Below are 15,406 nucleotides of genomic sequence, written 5' to 3'. Positions count from 1 at the left end.
TCAATGTCTCAGTTTCCAAAGGAGAAGAAAAAAAGAGGAAAAACAAAAAAAAACAAAAAAAAAAAAAAAAAACCAACCAACCACTACCAATATAACAATAGCAAGCAAACAAATGAGAAAGCCTCCTTCCACAAGCTGGATAAGAACCTGTCAAATTCCAGCCACAATAAAAGTTGCTTTATAGTGCTCACGGTTGTGAAAAAGCACCTGAAGGGAAAGGATTTCAGCAGCATGGTTCTCAGAGTAGCTCAAATTCCTTTTCAAAGCTCTGAACTTCACACAATAGGAGAGATGCTGATTTGGCTAATACCTGATACCTGCTTTCACAGTCTTCAAGTCTCCTACAAATTGCTTTTCTGTCACAGAAGTTGTGTGGTAGCACTTACGGTGCTTCTCTTTTTGTTTGATCTCTGTGCTTAGGATATCGCTATATTCTGTCCTGAAAAAGACCACTGTTGTGCAAATTCATCATTCCATCATACACACAACCAGAGGAGGAAATGAAACTGAAACAGCCTGCAAGGAATAAAAGTTGTTGTTGCAACACAAAGAAACCAATCTCAGCAAAAAAAATTAAATGATAATGATCACAAGTTTTAATACACAAAGCATTAAATAAACTCAAACCCATTTCCACGTGCAGTTTTAAGCACAGCTGAATAATTTTGTTCTCACATAGTGACATTCTCACCATGTCTGCATGCCTTTCTCATTATGGCACTTCATTTTCAGATATCTGTTTCTGCTCCAGAGTATTTCTTGACAATCAGTTAAAGATCACTAACACTCATATTTATTTTGTAGAAAAAGCAAAAAACTTTGCTGTCACCTTGGTAAGGACTATGCGCATTACATAGTGTAGTCTCTCCTAAAATCACACAACTATGATAACAACTGAAGTTCCTCTAGATTTATTTATATTGTTGTGTCTCATATGAAGGTTTCATAGCCCTCTTAAAGAGAAGCTCTTTGATATTTTTAAGGTCAGTAGAAAAGATAATATCTACGAGACAAATAAAATTCGTAATTATTTTCATTCTAAGTAGGGCCAAAGTCAAAACAATGAGATAGGGAACAAAGTCTCCCTAAACTCATATAACCTTGAAACTGCAGTCATGGACAGTTTAAGAAATAGAGAGAATGAATCAAAATATAAATCCTCAAATCCTACTGAACAGCTCAATGTGTTATGAGAAGTACAGATGCATCCACTTTAGAGTCATCTATTTTAGGGGTCTCTTCTTAAATCCATTTAAATACATCTTTCTGAAAGACCCCCAGAAAGAAAGGGGAAGGAAAAAGTAGAAACCAAAAATCTGTTTCTGTACCAAACTAAAACCACAACTTATTCTCGCAAGCACACATTTTTCAAGGTGCAGTCATTTTTCTTTAGTTTTGCTAGCAATAGAGTGATTGGTATGTAACAACTCTAATTATGCTGCTTTACCTCTTAAATAAAATGCCGGTAATATATTTGGCCTCACTATATAGTTTTAAAGAAACAACTTTGTATGTTATTGTATGAGGGAAAAAAAAGTCAACATAAAGCAAACGTTTCAGAAGTAGATCATACTTAGAAAAGACAGTGTCAGCACAGTCCTGAAGGTTCATTCACTTTGTAATAGGCAAACAAGAGGAAAAAATATTTTTCCCCTCATCTGTAAACTGTTCTGGAAAGCTAGACCAAAAAAATAAAAACTAGAATGTTTGGTTTGGCATTGCTGCCTCTTATTCATAAAAAAAGAAGCCTACTTTAAGCCATGATAATGAATAACTATCACTTACACTTGGATCCTTCACTGAGTTCTTTTCTCTCCTTAAGAAATGGTGACTCCATTACATTTGCAAGGAAAGGGATGGATGTGACTCTGTGTTAGGAAAAGGACTCCCTGAAAGCTGTTTGTGAGCTTCCTGCAGTTGCAATGGACTTGACTGAGCATAGTACTACCGATGAGCTGGGAGGTTGAAAGATGGGCTTCAAAATTATTAGAAAAATAATATCCAAGCTGGCTTTTCTAAAGTGTCATTTTTGTTGCTAGCCAAAGTACAGTCATGCATAATCATGTTACTTAAATATATTTATCCTGTAAAACACATTTTTCTCCTAGGAGCCATCAGAAAAAGACCGTCCCAGCTTCTTGCATGGAGCAAAGTGTGATTAATGGAAACATCTGGGGTTTTGTTTTCATCATAGAGTACGTGAAATTAGGAAAACAACAGTACAAAGACCGTAAAGCATTCAATGGATAAAGCTTTCTCAACTCTGACATATTCCAGTTATCCAAGTGCTGCTGCTGGCTGCCTCCCAGCCCTGGTGCTGGCGGTCAGCGGCAGGACCACTGGCATGCTTCTTCAGCTTCTCCTTTTTCTTAATGCATAGGCATGTATGTCTGGGTGTACATACTTTCTTATATATGTACACTGCATGCACATGGGAAAAAAGGAATCCGATAAAAGATAAACTAACAGCACTGTGCACACTCACTTGTAAGTAGGTTGTCAGAATGAATGGCCTTATAACTCAGATTTGGACATTTCCTGTAAAAACACTACATTATTTATCAAACCTCTCCAGAGCACAACTGTTGAAGTGTGACTTGCAAATAATACATTTTTAGAGCCAAAATTGGCAGTTATCTTCAGAACACTTGGACTAATAGTTACAGTAAGCCAGGGCTTTATCTCTCTGTATATGTAAGCTTTGAATATCACATCCCCAGATCAGCAGAGCTCTGCAATTGCAAGTTTAGCCCTACTTACGATTATGACATTTAAATACATATTCCTAGTGAACAGCACAGAGAAATGATATAGTTTAAAACTACATTCATGCTTAGTCTCTGGTTAATCACAATTTTGTATATCACAGAATCACCAAGGTTGGAAAAGACCTAAAAGATCATCCAGTCCAACCATGCACTCACTACAAATAGCTCCCACTATACTATGTCCAATATATGGAAATACGTGCTTGTGTGTGTGTGTGTGTGTATACACATATAAAGTCATGCTTCAGTATGAAGAATATGCAATATTAAATCAAACATGACTAGAAAGAGAAAGGTTTCACACGTTGCTGATTAGCTCAAGTAGTACCTAAGAGGCTAACACTGGTGAAAGGAAAACACACAGCAACCATCTTCAGCCTGACATGATTTGCAAAGGAGTCTGAATGACTGCTTCAGAAGAACAAGTTGGGACACAGCTTGAACTGTTTCCAAGTAATCTGCAAAAACAGTGGACAGTCTGAGCCATTGCACTTTGCATTCTGACAGGACTCTCATTCACCTTTTCTAACCAAAATGAATACTTTGACCCAGCTTTCAAACATAGTACCAAATAAATATCTATTACACATTAAAATAATAGTTGTCCAATTTTACTGCATGGACAGATCATAAAACAGATCTCTGAAAGACTCAGCACTTGTGTACTGTGAAGTTTTTCAAAGCAACAGCTTTCACAGCTGGTGCCAGGAGACGTTTTTTGTTGAACTGAATGTTGCTTTGTAATTTTCCATTAGATAGGAGAAAAATCAGCCCAAATCCTTTTGTGCTTTAAATTTAAGATTATCTGAAGTATAATGATCATTGGGAAACATGTTTGGATACAGCTGTGGTAGTCAATAAAGTATTTCCACCAGTGTTACCTTTTGTTTTGAGAAGTGTTAGAAGATGCTAAGACTACATGCCATTTTAAAAATTTCTATGAACAGACATTCTCACTTTGAATAGCTGTCCTAGTTCTCCCCAGAAATAGTTCACTACATGGTGAAGGCCACTATTCTTAACTTTCAGTTTTGACCACACTGAGGAGCACAGCTTTTTATTCTGCCAGCAGAGAATCAGAAACCCATCACACACTGAACTGTCAGCTTTCCCTGCTCTTGTTGTGTTGTCAGAACTGCCATCACTGACACAGGGATGTTTCTCTTCCTACCTTTTCACATCCTGGGAAGTTTTAGGAGAGTAAAAGATGCATCACTTTCATATGCAAACAGCATGAGAATGGAGCAATCAAGTATTTCATTTCTGTCCTCAGAAAGATGATGAAAAAGAACAACTAGCTACCTAAAGAAATTCAATTTTCCTTAAATAAGCTAAAATCAATATAATTCCCAAAATCACATCAAGAAATTTCAAAGGCATGTAAATATTTTGCACCGTATTAGAAGTGTGGAGGGATACAAGAAAGTTAACATCAACAAATCACTGTACTGTATCAAATCCTATACCAAAACCAGCAATAAGAAACTATCATGCATACTTCTTTCATACTGAGCCATTTTCATGACATGTGTATCAACAGTGTGGTTTCAGAGAGAAATAAAAACCATGACTTACATTGTTTTCCTACTGGCAGTGCAATTCCTGCTGACAGACTGATATCTGTAGTACAAAACTAGGCTTTTCCATTTACTTCTATTTGTGTAAACACAGAACACAAACTTAGGCCACAAGAATAAAAAAGCTGCTGGAATATACATCTTTTCTCTCATTTCTTTGTCCATTTGATCTAGTACTGGAAATCAATACAAATAAGGCTGGGGGTTTGGGGAGGGGGAAATCTCTGAACAGACTTGACTAAAGTAAATATTCAAGGGGATATTACTCAATTCAGTATCAAGAACTTCAGCCAGTTTCCAAAGCCTTTTGAATTCTCTGAGCTAAGCCCGGTGAATTCAGATGAAAGTTCCTTTTCTTCCATTTTTTTAAGGGAAGAAATAACTTAGGTGAACCTTTTACAAAATAGCCTTCCGTATTCAAGCAATGGAGGAACAAACCTAAAAGCACTGCCAAGATATACAACTAAATATATGTACATTTATAAGCCTTAATGTTTTATTCAAATATTAAGTACTGATTTGCTGAAGAAAAAACACAAATGTGTTCCAATAAATGCTATTTCAAGTTAAGTAATTCAGCCTTTGATACATAAAAATCTCCATTCCTCCACTCTTGCTGTATATTCCACATTCTGCACCCTGGAGGATGCCAACACATGAATACTAATGACCCTAAGTTTCATCTGGATCTAGAAGGAGGAATAGCTAACTAAGACCAGCATCTGGGATCCCAGATGATGTCAGCATATTCAGCAGGGCAAAATTTAAAAAGGAAAAAAAGAAAAGATTACTCTGTTGTATTTCAAAATTTCAAATGCATAAAGGGCTTTGTATATTACCAGAAAAAGCAGGAAATCATTCTACTTCATGAGCAAATGAGTTTATGCAGCCCAGAAGCCTTACTCCATTTATACAATAGGAGTGGGTAGAGAAAGAAGTGTTTGTTCCTCTAGATCTGACTGCAGTCACTCCAACTCCTTCTCATCCCCATATTCTTCTCCCTGCCACCACCCCTCAACCTGTGTAGTGGTTCCAGGGCTACCATCAAGCTGCCAGCATTTTTTGCCAAACAGGGCTTCTCATTCCCCTCTAATCTTCCCCTCTGATCTGTCATGGGGCATCAATCAAACTATTGCCACTCCAGTTTCAAATTCTGCTGTTTATAAGTTTTTTCTTCTCCTTGGTCCCTACCTCCCCCACTTTTCCCAGCTCACTTGCAGTGAGAGGACATTTCAAGATACCACCTCAGGGAACACACGAGTCTGAGGTTTGGGCAGTCCTTCTGACACTATCAGGGTAATGTTAGCATGAAATGGAAAGCAGACCCTTAATGGAAGTGAGATTTTTGTGGTTTGGATTTTCATGTTGCTTGCTTAACTCCAACTCCTTCATGGTTTTAGCAAAAGCTATTACAGTTAGGGAAGAAGCTGCAAGGCACCATAAGTATTACAAAAGTAAGGCCAAACATTGCAAAACCAATTAGTCTCTTTGGAATCTGTGCTAATTTGTGGAAAATAGGAACCTGACTTGCTTCAAAAAATCAATTCAGTTCAGGTTGAAGTCACAACCAAATTTCAAAATTATCAGTAATTCTGGGAAATTTTGAAAGCTTTCGATGTAAATGTAAGAAACATTTTATCTATTTTAAAGCAGATATCTACATGGTACTTTTGTCCAATCATCCTTATTAGTTGGTTTTATTTTCAATATAGATGCGAGTCAAAAAGAAGCAAAGACAAAGAAGAAGATTTGGGTTATGTAAGCCCTAGAGAGTTACAGTAGCGTACCTTTCGTAATGCTTCTAGAGCTATTTTTCTTTTCCCAAGGTTAACTGAAGGCAAAATCTACATTCAAGTTCAAGTATTTGATTATTTATTATAAATTAATATTACTAGTTAAATCAGGTCTCCTGTAACTACCAACTTCAAACGTCTTGAAAACTTTTGAAAATTGATTATGGGCCCTGCTAAAACTGTTCTGGATCATGAAAACAGCAGTAACCTGTGTGTGCGATCATCTGTTTGGCACCCTGTTCTGCTCCATGGAAAGAAAAGCTGTTAGAGCTGCTGCAAAAGGCAGTATTTTCCCTCTCCACTCAGGTATTAGTAGAAGCTCTCCAGAAAGTAATAAAATGAAGGCTGAAATGGCATTAAAAACAAAGAAGACAAACCACAGGCTATGAGTGCTTCCTTAGAAACCATAAGCATTATACGTATGTTAAAATATTTGAACGGGGAAGACTAATTTTCAGGTATTCGTATTTTTTGTATGACTCTTATTTCTAAGTTTGAGCCTGGTACTGTAGGCTACTGTAGCACAAATTAAGTGTTAATACTTTATATAGGGTATGAGATGCGCTTTGTTAATACCCCATCTTTAGATGCAGCCAATTAAAACACCAGTGGACACTGGCATCTCCCAAACATCTATCGTGAGCAATATCTTTAAAAATACAACTAAGCAATCCTAGATTAACACAAGATAATCATCAAGGCAAAATGATTTGTTTTCTTTTACTGATAAAGATCAACTGCAGGAAGTGCAATACTATAGAGATATTATAATATTTACATTATGCCTATTTATACATACGTAAATGTATACTTACATGATGATTTCCACAAACTCAGAATTAAGAATGAATTTTTCTATCAGCAGTGCTGATTGCATTTTAAGAAAAAGCCCCAAGTACTTATCTCATTTCCAGCAAGCGCACAACACAATTATATCACTCATCTTTGAAAAGTAATATCCAGGGAACCAGGGATGGAAACTGCTCATGCAGGGGAATTTCATGCCTCCCTCAGATATACAGTTATTTACACTAAAGAATTTACTCAAGTACCTATATCCTTGCACCTGATAAGGGTACAGATAAGACAAAATATGGTTTAACAATATCAAGAAATGTACACTACTCTCAGTGTTGAAAGGCTGTAAAAAATCTTTATGACAATTACAACTTCAGGCATCTAAACTACATTTAGGGTTGTGACCTAGGTGCATGGAATCAGTAACAACAAAGATCTGAGGACTCATTTGATTAACATACATACAATGTGGCACCAAAAATCAAGCACTTGTGTGGGGCTCCTCTAGTCTAATGCCAAACATTCTGGTTTCATGCCACTTATTCCTCCTGGGGGCAGGGGGAAATCCATTTCTCAAGACTGGAGAACAATTGATAAACAGAAAATAAAACTGAATTATAAATTCACTTGCTATTGTGAATTGCAATTGAGTGCTATGCACTGGCAAAGAATTCAGGCTCACTCCAGTGGCAGAGCAGAAAACTTCTACCTCCATGTTACTCAAGGAAAGTCTGAGGCCACTAGGTCTACCACTACTGATTCAAGGAAAAACAAGAAACATTCCCAGACACTACAAAGTTGAAGAAGACAGACTGTTTGCAAAAAGAGTACCTGAATTTTATGCTTTTGTCCAGCTTTTGTTTATTTTTTCTATGCATAGTAGCAATACAGATATTATGGATGGCACCAGCATGTTACCACAGTTGAAGCAGCTCTTGAAGTCTGCTGGGCTTTAATAGCACAGCAGATGGTCATTATTGCAGATTGCCCTCCCTTGATCATCACTAATTTAGCAGCAAACTAATTTAAATGAGCTAGTGCCAATTCATAAAGAACTCCTTGTTCTATCCAAATTAATAGCATTAGATCTTGTGTTACCAGATGTGCTTCAGAGACACTATAAATTTTTAAATTATGATGTCCTGTTTAAAGTCCACTGTAATATCATTTCTCATAAACAGTGGTGCACGAGGCAAATTTTAGAAGTATGAACTTCTAAAATAAAAATAAACACAAAAAAAAAAACTCTTGATCTAAGTTTTAGCTTAGATTCTATGCAAATCTGGCACGAATATCTTCTACTATCCTCTAACCCGCCAGACCAAAAGCTCTCTGTTCTGAGACTAGAATTGGCACACCATCTTTTGAAGGCTTCACTTCACCCCAAAGATTAATATACCCTCAGCATTAGAACATCCAGCAAAAAGGCAGGCAGTAATGGTGCTCACTACATAAGCAATGTATCTTAGATGTACAAAAGACCACAGGTTTTTAGCCAAGAGAAGAGAAGGCTCCAGGGAGAACATATAGTGGCCTTCCAGTACCTGAAAGGGGCCTATAGGAAAGCTAGGAAGGGACTTCTGTAAGGGCATGTGGCAACAGGATGTGAGGGGAAATGGCTTTAAACTGGAAATGGGTGGATTTAGACAAGATATTAGGAGGAATTTCTGTACTGTGAGTATAGTGACACACTGGAACAGGTTGCCAAGGGAGGTTGAGGTTGCGCCCTCCCTGAAAGCATTCAAGGCCAGGCTGGATGAGGCTTTGAGCAGTCTGGTCGAGAGGGAGGTGCCCCTGCCTATAGCAGGGGAGTTGAAATAGATGACCTTAAAGGTCCCTTCCAACCCAAACCATTCTATGATTGTAAAACAGATTATTAGTAATAAAGGGAAAAATCAAATTTATAAGAATTTGAAGTAGATCTTAACTTTTTTGATAAGTCACCAATAAAAAGCTCCACATGTCAAGTGGGAAGCAGCAGGAAACAGTGAATCATTTATCATGATTCCAAGCATCTCGCATCCAACATGTTTGTCAGATTATTCATATTAAAACAAAGAAAGAATCTTTTCTATGGAAATAAATCCCAAAAATGAAGATCGGTATATTAGAAACTACTAGACAACTATTTTTCAAACTTACAGAGAAATAAAATGCAGAATTTGGAAAATAACATTTTTCTGTGAAGAAAAATCACTGGAAGACTTTACCTCACAAATATAAATAAAAATGATAAAAAAAACACACCAAGAGATCTTTAGGTTGGACGTTAGGGGGAAGTTCTTTACTAAGAGAGTGGTTAGGTCCTGGAACAGGCTGCCCAGGGAGGTTGTGGATGCCCCGTCCTTGGAGGTGTTCAAGATCAGGTTGGACAGGGCTCTGGGCAACCTGATCTAGAAAATGTGAATGTTTGGTGGCCCTGCTAGGCAGGAGGGTTGGAACTACATGATCCTTGAGGTCCCTTCCAACCCTGGTGATTCTGTGTGATTCTTGTGAAAAGTAAGATTCAGTTTTAAATAGCGTTATTATTTTGACAGGAAAATGTGCACCAGTTCTGTGAAGTCCTGCATTCTTCCCCTCGTTCCCCCTGCCCCCACAAAAAAAGAAAGGCTGAAAAAAAATCCTGACTTTGCTTTTTAAACTGTTTTTCCAAATGTAATATTTCACAAAGCCCAATGCCTTTTCTTACTGAAATGGTTACACACTGTGTCCTTTAAAGATGCACGCTCACTCACTGTTATACTCCCACAAAACAAGCAACTGTAGTGTTTAAATCTGAATGTATGAAGAGTATTTTTTTTCCCAAAGCAGTCTATTTCTACATAGAAGAAACAAATATAATAAGTATGATTTCAGATGCTTTCTATTTAACTTTGAAAATAGGATTAGAAGACATATATCCAATATTCTTTGGCCTCCATTTCATCCCAGAAGACATAGATGCTCAAACACAATATACACTATATTTACTAGGCAACTTCATGTTTCTAAATTATTATTATGTAATAATCATAATAATGGATTTATCCTCATGTCTGAAAAGTTTGTGGGGAGCAACAAATACGCTCTTGGGATGTAACAAGAGAGTGAGGAAAAAGATAAATGCTTTATTCAAAAGAAAGAAAAAAAGGAGAAAAAAAAAAGGGGGGGGNGGGGGGAAACAGACTCTATTCCAATATTACTTTGAATTACAAAAGAAACTCATGAATAGAAAACCAAACAGCATTTGATGTACTCTACTTATGCTACTCCAGCTAAGTATGCAAAGTAGTTTTTTTTTCCCCCATGTATTAAATATTTTTTTTAAAAATCCCTACAAAATGTAACTAATATAAATATTTACTTTTACAAAGGGTCAAGTGGACAAAATGTAATTCTCCCAGAAGGAAACCAGATGTTCAGTATCTTCAAAGTGATGTCTGTGCTGATAACAGCAGTAGCTAATCTTTCTTTCAGGGTTGAAGTTCATACTACAGTTTCTTTTACTGAACACCTATGAATCACAATGCTCTGGTGAGTATCTGCCCCAAAAGCAAAAGTATTTTTGTAAGGATTTTGTTCTAAGTGTGCAGTCATCAATGCTCAAAACAAAAAGCTTTCTTTGAGAGTTCTGTAAAACAATCTGCAGACCTACAAGTCACCTACTGCATCCTTAGCTCAGGATGAAAGAGTTCACAACCATTCCCAAAGCAGGTATTCCATAATATGACCATTTTAGCAAACCTCTAAATAGCAAATGGAATATACTAAATCTCACATATAGTCCAAAGTTTATTTTAAGAGACAGTTCTACACACTACACTGAGGCACTGCTATGATTCTTAAATTAAAATTTACCATACACACTAACCCTGCCCCTTGAACAGAATTTATTAAAATTTAAAAAAAAAGCAAATACAGATTTGTATAGGGTTTTCCTGTATTACTTGGCTAGTGCAATGACTAATATTTAGCTACAACATAATGCTTGCCAACAGATGCAAGATAATTCCAAAATCCTGTGGGATAGGCTAAGCGCTTGAAAGGCTTTAGAGGCATGAGCATTGGCTCTGTATATCTCATTCAGAAAGCAAAAGGATTATTTAATTGCTTAAATTACACTTAGACAAGCCTATCAAAAACAAACAAATCACCACTGCACCCCCTTAAAAAAAAAAAAAAAAAAAAAAAAGAACAAACCCACAAAGATTAAATTCACTACAAGAAAGACGGGAAGACAAAAAGATGGAAAGACAGACTCAAAATTGGTTTTTATGGTGCTCATTTTTTCAAAAACCTGGAAGCATCAATTTTCTGCAGTGTGTTCTGAATATCACCAAATACCTCCTCAGATGTTCATACAAGTGCATTTGGCTGGAACAGTTATAATAATTCTTTCTAAAATAACAGCCATTCACACTTACAGGAAAAAGCAATAGTTGACAGAAGTTTAACCTTTACTATGCTGGTCCACTATGCAGTTAATTACTCTGCACAGTTCGTGAGTTTAGACTGCAGGTGGAAATAGTACCCAAGGAGGGGATCACACTGATACCTGTTCTGCCAACAGTGTATATGCACCTCCAGGCCATAATTGCAGCATGATTGATTTATGGCATCATTAACTATGTTGATGTTCATCTACAGCACTGTTTATTCTTGCTTGCTTTTCTGATCTCTAGTGGACATGTGCACCTGTTATTTGAAAAACCTGCTTAGCTCTATAAAGGCTGTCAGCCTCCAGCTAAAAAAGATCTTAGGCATACAAAGTTGTACATTTCAAAATCCCCCCTGTTAAGTGATGGAGATCCTTAAGAAGAAAGGGGCAAAAAAGATCTTGGTATATCAAATAGCAAGAAAGGACCGAGAGGAAAAATAAATAAATAAATAAATAAAAGACACACAAGGAGGGGGAAAGAAAAAGGAAAAAAAAGGCTATTTCAGAAGGCAAACAGCAGAAACTGCAAAGAAAGAGGGCAGCACTACCCAGTGCACTAGTTTCAGTTTAAAAGCTCCATCCAAGGTCAGCATAAATACTGACTGTTTAAGTACCAGAATCTTTAGCCTGTGCAAAAACAGAGTACTAGCACCTCACTGACACCACTGCAATTAAGCATAATTAAAAGCAAAAGAAAGGAAAAGGGAAAACAAACCAAGACGGTAAGGACTCTGATTTACAGAGCTCTTTCAGTCAACAGCTTTCTCACACAATTTGTGAGAGAGCAAGCAAAACAGCTTCCTGTTGACAGTCAGAGTGCTTGCACAGAAAGCATCAGGGGCTGCACTGAGAGCATCCCACTTCCATTTACTTCTTTGAGATATTAGAACCATTTTAAGTGCTTGCTATGCAGGGACTACACCAGGAAGACAGAATTCATTACCTACCTATGCCAACCAAAGTGCAGTACATCCCCAAACCTTTTGCAATAACTGGGTTTTTTTTGTAAGATGCACTTATTTGTAAAACATAAACAAGTTGTCCTGTCCCAACTTATTTGTTTTTCTGCTCTGGCTACACCTGTGACAAAGAAACAATGCTGTCACATGTCACCCGTATCCCTTCTATTAACTAGTCCCCAACAGGAAAAAAAAGTCGTCTTCAAGTCAGTTTCACTGCTGTACAGGATGCTCAACAGAAAACAACAGATGTGCTATAATCACTGCTGCCCATTCATTTCCTTTATGTCAGAAAGAAAGCTGCAGTCATCAGTTAAGAACTCCTATCTACTGGACACAAAAGGAAGCATACACTTTTCCTTCATCATCTGACCACAACAATAGGAGATGGCAGCTGGATAGGACTGACTGCTCTGAGGGAGCATAGGGGAAAGTAGGAGTGAGGGAGCTTGTCTTTGGGTTAGCTTTTAAATAAAGGTAGAGATAAGAATTTTTGTTCAACATCTTAAGATAAAAAAATTGAAAAGATTCCTTTGGCCACAGAATAGACAAAATTCTTATTATATTATTGCTGAATTTGTCCAGACAATTCTTTTCACAGGATCTTTTTGACAGCTAAAAACCTGCAACATATGAACTGGTAAGAAAATAAGGCAGCATCTGCAAAAGAGGCTTAATCAATTAAAGCCTTTTTTTTTCTAAACACTATTTTTTACAAAACTTAGTTTATATGTATTGAGGGTTTGGACTTTCAACAGATCGCTGGCGTAAGTTACTTGGATTAATATCTTGAGAAACCCAGTCAGAATTGTGCAGGCTTCTGTTAAATTTCACAGTCACTAGTTGGCTGTCCTGTAAGTTGTGAAGTAGAATTAGAGGTTTCATAAAATTACCAACAGCAAGCAACCTTAAAAATGCACTTTACAGTAGGTCTATATGAGCCTGACTGTGATCAGCAGCAAAGCGTTCGGGAAAAACTTATTAAAAAGTGCTAACTTTAATTAAAGTATTAGATTCTAATCCAGTACACTATATTAAGCCCTGAATATTCCCATGGATACTCATGCAACTGCACTAACAATCTGGTAGGCATTTTCTGCAATAAGAAACTTTAACAGGCCTTCACATCACAACTAAGCTCCTATTTTTGCACTGCACCTTTTCTCCATTGCATACCAAAAAACCAGACTCACAGAAAAGCTTATATGTGCGCATGCATCATTCCTTCCACCTCACATAGTATGCAAATCCTCATACCTGGCCTAAACAAAGCAAATGGACATGCACAGATTAATGAATTTTTGTCTGCTTTCCAAATTTGTACTGGCCTACAGCATAAATGCAGTGTTTTAAAACTCATTCTGAACAAGTTTATGAATGCGTTATTTTTTCCTTTGCTACACTATATGCCACATTCATTCTTTCCAAAGCAACTTCCTGAAACCATTAAAAGCACACAACACTGTTTGCAATTCAAACTGGTATAACACACAAGCAAATTTCATAAGCTAAGCCCCACTCCCCCTAAAAAAATCTCAGGATTAAACATTCTTAAAACCTCTGTATTTAGATTTGGAAATTAAAGAGAACTTGCCAAAACTGCTGGTGGCTATTTGGTACAGAGTTAATGTTTGGCCCTTGTATGGAAACTGTTGAATTATGGCCTGAACTGATTGACCACCTGAGGTAAGCAATGAGTAATCTGTGGGAGCACAGGTGAAGGCAATTCAGCTGTGTGACCAGAAGGGGTGGAGCGTGGCTGCACCTCTCCTAGACCCCATTTAAAGGCTGAATGCCAGTGGGGAAGAATCTCTTTCTGGAGACTGCTCTTCTTGGAGTTTTCTTGTGAGCCTAACACCACTAAGCATTTTCCATTTATTTCCAATTATCCTTTTCCAATATGATAATCTTTCCCTGTTATATGCTCTCTAATGGCCAGCCTAACTTCTCTGTATAGTTGTCAGCTATGTATCTGTATACTTGTTGATTATACAGCCCTAAAAGCTGTTCTGCAAAAGGAAAAGCTTAATAGTTTGGACAGATACACCACTCATCATAATTTAATTTTATGGGAAAATGAGAGAATATTAATTCCTTCCTAAATATTCTTCATTTAGTCCTTGAACCACTCATCCCTTCAGCTGAAACATTCCCACACACTCCAGTTTTGTTAATTCAACAATATTCTGAAACACTGTAAACAGCGTTCTTGTCTGCTACGTATCCCAAAGAATTTTAGGAAATCCTCTGCATCTTAGGGCACGTGTACAAACCATGCTTTCTCAGCTTTTAGAATATTTTAGTCTTCAGTCTCATTTAGCTTTTTCTGCTCATTATAGAAACAGATTAAAATCACTACAACTCAAAAAAAGCTAAGCAGTGAAACAGAATTCAGGATGGGGGAGGAGCAGAGGGGAATTTGTACAAGCAATTCACTTCCTAAGGTCATGAGATCAATACTTAATATGCATTATAATATGCATAAATTTCAGCTAAATAAAACAACGTGCTGTGTGGGGCCTGGGAACACTCTGCCCCTCCATATTTGTGGAAGGGAAAAAAGATTGCTGGCAATTAACTAATCAGCAAATAAGAAAGGCAACTAGCATACTGAATTTAGGTCAACCCAATTTTTTGTTTGTTTATGCTCAAACGTGTGGCCTTATTCAAATTCAAGTTGCTATTTTTATAAAATGCCAAGAATCTCTGGTCTTTCCTCTCTCATCCTCTGCAAAATGGTTTCCTACTTACAGACATGGTTATCCCTTGGATCCAAACAAAAATCTTACTAATGTTTAACAGATGTGAGATTCAGCTAGATGCTTAGCAATCATACTAGCGTATACTAAAACTATGCAGCCTCAAAATATTGGAAGGGACAAAATTGCCACACTTCTGAAACTGAGTATACATTTGATCACAACTGGATCATCTGTAGATACTATAAAAATGAATTGAAAGCCCTACTGTTACGATACTTGTTTAGTTTCCTACTATAGTACATTAATACTCACTCTGTTGCCAATGGCAATTAACATAATTTACTTTTTTTTTTTTAATTAATCCATACTATACTGACTTCAACAATTAGTTT

General features: G+C 37.0%; 1 protein-coding gene across 1 annotated transcript in view; it reads right to left on the bottom strand.

Annotated features, from left to right (window-relative positions):
- Nucleotides 1–15,406, bottom strand: part of PLEKHG1 (pleckstrin homology and RhoGEF domain containing G1) — a 123,253-nt gene that overhangs the window by 95,820 nt on the left and 12,027 nt on the right. The gene's annotated exons all lie outside the window — the stretch shown is intronic.

This window comes from Coturnix japonica, chromosome 3, assembly GCF_001577835.2.
Source record: "Coturnix japonica isolate 7356 chromosome 3, Coturnix japonica 2.1, whole genome shotgun sequence".
NCBI classification, from domain to species: Eukaryota; Metazoa; Chordata; class Aves; order Galliformes; family Phasianidae; genus Coturnix; species Coturnix japonica.
The sequence above is the reverse complement of the archived record's forward strand: the minus strand, read 5'-3'. Positions and strand labels throughout refer to the sequence as shown.